General features: G+C 37.3%; 1 long non-coding RNA gene across 1 annotated transcript; it reads right to left on the minus strand.

Annotated features, from left to right (window-relative positions):
- Positions 1–1,270: 1,270 nt before the first annotated feature.
- LOC107838200 (uncharacterized) lies at positions 1,271–6,454 on the minus strand. The gene is made up of 3 exons (XR_001664248.1): positions 6,441–6,454; positions 5,983–6,071; positions 1,271–1,280 (listed from the first exon to the last, which is right to left on the minus strand). It is a non-coding gene; the product is annotated as an uncharacterized LOC107838200 (long non-coding RNA).
- Between the last annotated feature and the right edge of the window lie 576 nt (positions 6,455–7,030).

Consider the following 7,030-nt stretch of genomic DNA (forward strand, 5'->3'; position numbering starts at 1 on the left):
TCATGGAGTACTTCCTGGCACAGTCCAACAGCTTGCTGGAACTCTGCCTAGCCATGCCCATCATCTGAGCTTCATATGCCATGTTATGGACAAAAAAAGTAGATGGGAAATCTTTGACAGAGAAACTCTAAGGGTCACAAATCTTCAGCTTTGCTCATTATTTCTTCAACTCACTCTTGTTTTGCAAAACCAGGAGAACGAAACCGTTGAGGATTATTGTTGTGCATAGAGGATAAAGAAAAACACAAGCAGAAGAGAGCTTCTGCTAAGAGCAGCTTTGCATGGCAGAACTCATATATTTTTGTCCCTTTTCTGATGTTGCGTCCAAAACAATACAGAAAGTAAATATAATGAATGGATAAATGTTTTAATTTTAATCATAAACAATCAATAGTAATTACAGTGGACAAAATGATAGGTACAACATTAAAAACCTTTTAGAATTAATAAGGATATAATAACATTTCTTGGATTACATGATAAAAAATTAGAAAAGAAGGCACAATTGATTCTCAACTTCAATCTCAATTTTAGCTGACTAGCAATTTAAAACAACAAAAAATAATTTATATTATGCTAATTACACTTCCCAGGAAGATTTGTTCAATGTACCAGACTTTCAAGACAAATGAACTACAGTTCGATTAAAGCCGTTAGCGTCTAGCGCCGTGTGTCCAGAATCTCCTCCTCAGATTTGTTTTTATAAAGAAATGGAATAGCAAGCAAAGCTATGCATGGCTAGCATACATGGTAAACAAATACGTATAAAAACGGGTAAATGTGCAATAGAAATGTGAAGGAATTTTCCGTTATGATTTTTAAAAGGTATTTTTCTTGTATTTTCTTCTTTACGCATTGCATCATGGCAACAGGAACCTTCACGAAGCGTGATGTCGAGTTGTGCAGACGTACCAAGCTAGCTCTGACACTGGGGTGTGTATTGTGGACTTGGGTTGGATTTAGGAGTTGGAGTCATCATTTTTGGCACCTAAGGGGTAATGTAAAATAAACAAATAAACCATATGTTTTTTTCCTAAAAAAAAACAAAACCCCCCCCCGAAAACTCTATATCAGTATAGTTAGCAGTTAATTCACGTTGTTTGACTTCTTGAACACTGGCACCCAGCTAGTTAGTATATTCTTGTAAACTATATGGTCTTATTTTGATGTTGCATTTGTGTTACTCAAAATCTTTACTTATGATTTTTACATGCTGTATTGCTTGTGGATTGTAAAAGTAAGATATCATTGTTTGCTAGATAACGGTGACTGCTGTTTTTCTGACTCTTTTTAAACTCCAAGTACAGCACCCATTTATGCATTTATCTCATGAGGAGTTACACTTGCTAGCTGGATTTATTCCTCCAACTTAAAAAAGACACATAGCTCCCAAAAACATTGGTATGTATGACAGTCATCGTCCACTGTGAGTTTTCTTGAGATGGCTTTTGGTAGCATGTGTGATGCTTCCTTTTTTTATTTGTTAGTAAATTCAAATTGCTAATAAAGCATGCATGAAAGTTAGCAGTTCATTTACGTCATCCTGCTAATTTCAATTGTGCTTTTTTTTAAATCAATGTCAGACTGTGGTTTTCTTAATTGCTAAGCATTATTTGATGTCTTGGGTGTTTATATGCAGGTGGTTTTTGAGCTTTGATAAGATAGTTTCCATGTCCAGACTCCAGCTCTGCTCTCCTCGTTCGGTTTGTTTTTTGTTTGAACCTGACTGGACCTTTTTCAGCTGGCGTTAAATTTGTGGTGAGGTTAGATAGGATTGTGGTGGTTTGTAGATTGTTACTGCAGATCACAATTTATTTTTCATCATGTCATTTATAAACTGAGGACCAACACATATAGGGACAATTGACATTTTTCTGAAATAAAAAAATAAGAATGAACATTACTTAGACCTAAACACTGGTGTGCATAAAGCATTTTGCTTTGCATTTAATTTGAACTTTTTTTTTTTTTTCTGATATGACCACTTGCAACCTCATACTGTTTTTGCTACTTGAAGCCCAGGTTATAAACTGTCATACTTGATTGCAACAAAACCATTATGTATATGTGTAATATTTGCAAATTTACATGGATCTCATTGTCCAAATACTTGAAGCACTGCAGATCTCACACAGATATGTCAATAATGCATTCTTCTTCTGTGGCCTTAAAAATTGTGGAAGAAGGATACTATACTGTTCACATGTCAAGAACACATTCAGATTAAAACAGCAGACAAATCCAGAATCAAAGTATGTTTGTACAATTAAAATGCTCATTGAATTTTCGTACAACAGAATATACAGATGTCAAAGTAATATTTAGAACCTTTGGGCATTGACAGTTTCTGAAGTGGACATGTTATATTCATCTTTGGTGGATCTTAAACTCTTGTATTGATTATTTGTTTCTTTAGGTGAACAGGTTTTTAAAGTTGCTGTTGATCAAAGGGTTGTGAATGACCCCATCAAGTCCCCCATCACTGTCCAAAGCTACACCATCCACATGTTTTATGTTTTGAACATAAAATATCCAAAAGATATGTCCCTCACGCTTGAAATCATACAAATGTAGGCATTGTTTTGTTGACATTTTGAATTATTTGGTCTGAGCAGTAATAATTCTGAAAATGCTTGTCTGAAATGCTTGTCTGAAAATCAGACAAGCATTGTCTGATTTTCATTGTTTAATTTTCAGTCAAATTTATTTATTTTTTTACACTTTTATCAATTTCAGGTTGTTTCAGTGATTGTTATGGGTGTCTTCATTAAGACACCCATAACATGGTGGGTGTTTCACCAACATGAAACACCCACCATGTTTCATGTTGGTGTTGGATTATAATGTTACTGACTTGATGAATTTATTCATTTGGCTTGAAAGTCTGGACTCAAGACTGAACTTTACATTTATTAAAATTGCTTTAAACTATAACAACCTCAAGAATGTTTGCTTTTAAGTATATAACGGAAAATGTAATTTGTCATTACATTTTAATGACGATGTGTTGATATCATGTTGAAAACACTCAAATTGCAAAATAATATTTGCAAATAGATTGTTTATAGCATAGTTTTATTTTTATTTTTTTACCCATCTGCATAAGTTATTTTAACACTAGAAAAATCTGAGAACAGCTGGGCAGAGCCTCGCTGGATTTGCTAATAGAAAATGAATCTGGCCCGAAGCGGACTGAGACCGTACCGTTTAGAGGCAGGCTAGTGTAAAAGTGCCTTTAAACTACTGCTCTACTCTACCCCTGCTCAGTAGTCAGTGTTGCGCTTCATCACCAATCCAGTTAATACATTTTATAGACAGAAGTTCTAAGGGCTGCTGGAGCATGACTTTGATTTTGTTTTTTTGCAAAAGATCTCGTCCTACTGGTCTCATGAGACTGAATCTCCACCAAGGGTTGGCCATCTAGGGTACCAGGCAGTGCACACTGGTCCAACATAAATTTATGAACTTATCGTTGGCATAATTAATAATCAAAAAAGTACGTCATAAATACTTTGTATTTATTATGTTAACAGTATTTCCCCACAGATGCTGGAGGACATGCCTTGTTCTTATTGTTATGCATGACCACATGACAACTCAGGATTCTTTCGACGATTCAATTGTTTCAAAACATATATAAAGGATAAATATTTAATTGTGAAGACCTGCATGTCTCAGCTCTTTAATTATGTATACTCAACAGCATACACTTCCCAGCTAATTAATTAAATAAAATTATTCCCAATTTATCATTTGTTGGCTTCTTCTGTTCTGTAGAAACATTTCAACAACACTCACAAATACTAAAGTTGCTAAAAGTTCCTTGTCAGTGAAATATTTCTTTAAACTTGTTTCATCTTACCAGTGTTTTACTCACATGTGGTGGGAACAAAAAAGGAGAGAACCTTTCATGCTCAATACAGAGATGGTCAATGCTAAATGCAGAACATTTGGTTTGAATAAAATCAAATAAAAATGTATAAAGAGCAATCCAGTTTGCGCCAACAGAATAGCTGACCACCTTCCAAACTGTAATTCCTTCAGTACTACATACTTAAAACTTACTACATTAGTGCTTGTCAGCATGGTTAGTCCTTTATGGTCTGAATTTAATTGCTCATGTATGTCCAACTGTAGCATTTGGAAATCCTTTCTCTCCATCCCCACACTTCACTTCTTTTCCTGTCCTTCTTGTCATCTTTGTGGCGGCAGAAGACATCTGGACGACTGTCACGGTTGACACGGTTGGTTGACGAGGACTGACAAATCCCTATAGACCAAGGAAAACAGGAGGAGATGACTCGTTGGTGTTGATACTCTGCGTGTGTGTTAATGTTTGAAGCATTGTGTGGAACTGTTATTTGCAAGATGAGAGAAAGATAAGTAGTCCTTGTAGCCATTGCCTTTGCAATAATTGTGTGTGAAGTGGCATCCCCCCTTTATATTTGAAAAAAGTTAATTTGAACCCACATTTACAATAACATGTTACTTTCCCAATGCTGATTCTACTGGTTCACTAATGAATCCATTCCACTTAATTGATAGGAGAATCCTCATACTGCTGTACTCCACTCTGGGTTTTCCTATTTACCTACAAAAACTCACAACACCACATGCTCCAGGCATCCACAACAAGGTAAATCGGTAGTGCAGTCTACTGAACCCTGAAGACACATCTAGCTTGTGTAATGTGATGGTAGAACTTTGTGGCTTGAAGGAACATGTTTTCCAGCCACATAGCAACATTCAAGTAACGTTACCTTCAGTTGTAAGAATTTACGGCCTTGTATGAGTCTCTGTCTCTTTAAAAATCTTTGCTCCTTCTGAAACTCCACCTTCAGGAAGTCATCACAATATAGTTCTCCTAAGCCTTTAACAACGTTTTACCAGTGTTGCACTGAGAAGTAACTTCTATTATGAGCTCAGCAGATCCGCAGATCCACCAGGTGCTAATTGCTGCTGGCTAGTCTGAAGGAGCTGAGTGGGGGAGTTGCAGGGGAGGGTTGCTCTGTGAGGCAGAAGCTGTGTCTTGAAGGTGGGGCTAGGTCCTCCCTGGTGCTTTGCTCAGCTGAATAGTTGCTGTAAGAGACTGACGGATTTCTCAAACATGTATGAAAGAATCAAGGCAACACTCTTGGTTTTTTTGTTTTAGTTTTTTTTTATCCATTTTGTCCTAGAATCTACACCAGAAGGCTAACCTTAGCCCAGTTGTTTGTTGTCATATTGCGTTTGGTGTAAATTTATGCAATGCTTCACTGCGTCACTGTTGGCTGTAGTTAAAGAAAAAACAAACAGAAATAGTGAGGTGAGTCTTTATCGCTTCCATGAAAGAAAAAGAGGAGCGCAGTGGGAAAGAGTCACACAACTTGCAAAGGATCCACATTTGAGCTCTTAGCATTTCTCTCGTAAATACTTTGTACAAGCAAAATTGATGAAGGAGCTGACAGGTGGCTGTTGCCCTCGCAATCTAAAACCGAATGCCGTACTGACAGTTTTTAGCCACTAAGCGCCTAAAACCTGCCGCCGGCCAGCAACCAAAAGATTCAAGGAGAAACATCAGAGACAGGCAGTGCTGGAAGCTCTTTTAGATGATAGGGAACATGTTGCTATTGCTGCTGACACCAAATGACTGAAGACCAGACCATAAACAGGTATTACCAGACCAGACACATACCTACATACAGGATCACAAAGTTGGAACAGAGGTACGTGTCATGCATTGTTTCATTTATAAAGCTGAAGGTGGCAGCAGCAGCACAAACACCAGCTTCTTCAGCAAACTCTGTCCTGTTCCCCCATTTAGTCTCCTCATCATCAATCATTGTGATTTATACATTTCCATCGATTTCAACATGCTACAGTTCAAACTGAAAAGGTTTAAAGACGTTACTCATCACTGTTTTGACTGGACGGAGGTAGCACAATCTGACCTAGCATCTGTTATTTACTCAAAATGCATTGCAGTATAAACAACATGATGACGTCCAGTGACAATATTTCATTTAAATTTATAAAACCCAAACAGCCTACAGTATTGTTACTGTGTTGTTTTACATCTAAAATAAATATATCTTTAACAAAATCTATTGTTACAAGTAACTGTGGAATGCTCTAAGGATGATTTTTGTCTCTAAGCTTATTTTTGCTTTGCAGCACAACAGTGATCTTCTAGCTTTGAAGATATATGCCCTATGAAATAGTAATAATGCAAATTCTAAAATAAAGTGGCAGAGGTGGAGATGCATTGACTCAATCTGAATTAAACCCTCCCTTTGTGGATTTACTGAAATACTTCTCGAAGAAACAGTGTTTGACATTTATAGCCCCAGGCACAGAGTAATGCTGTATAAAGTTGCATTGTAATGACATATAGAAACGGTGATTACAGGCTAATTCAATTGCTCCATAATCTCATTTCCATAATGGCCTTTATTTGGAACCTCAATTTATTGTTTTCCAAGAAATCATTATACAATTTAGCCCTAAAATCCATTTTTAATATGCATGCCCACTGCAGGAAGCATACAAAAGAAGAAGCACAAGCAAAATCACATACACTAACATACAATGCAGTTCTAGCGTGTGTGAACATACTGAGAGAAACAATACAAGAAGGAAGCAAATGTAGCCAGATATAGCCATAAAAACACACATTGGTGGCATTATGGTAATGGATCGGCAGACCCAGCTGGTGTATCTGGTAGCAGCAGTGTGAGAAAAGAGGAGGGTTATTATGTGCAAATATTAATGATCCTGTGTTTGGGACTCTGGACATGAATGCATTTCCGTGTGTTTGTGAGCTTACAACTGTGTTTGTGTGCATGTGTGTGTGTGTGTGTGTGTGTGTGTGTGTGTATGTGTGTTTGTGTGTGTGTGTGTGTGTGTTTGCATGTGCATGCTTGTGTGTGGTCAAGTGCCAGAGGGTGGGATCCAACAGCCTGGATTTAATCACTGGGACCCCCTTCCTTAAGATGACTATCATGATCTGCCAGCTTCGCTGAGCTCCTCTGATATGTCTATCCCTGGTGAC

Source organism: Poecilia formosa, unplaced genomic scaffold (assembly GCF_000485575.1).
Source record: "Poecilia formosa unplaced genomic scaffold, Poecilia_formosa-5.1.2 Scaffold219, whole genome shotgun sequence".
Taxonomy (NCBI): domain Eukaryota; kingdom Metazoa; phylum Chordata; class Actinopteri; order Cyprinodontiformes; family Poeciliidae; genus Poecilia; species Poecilia formosa.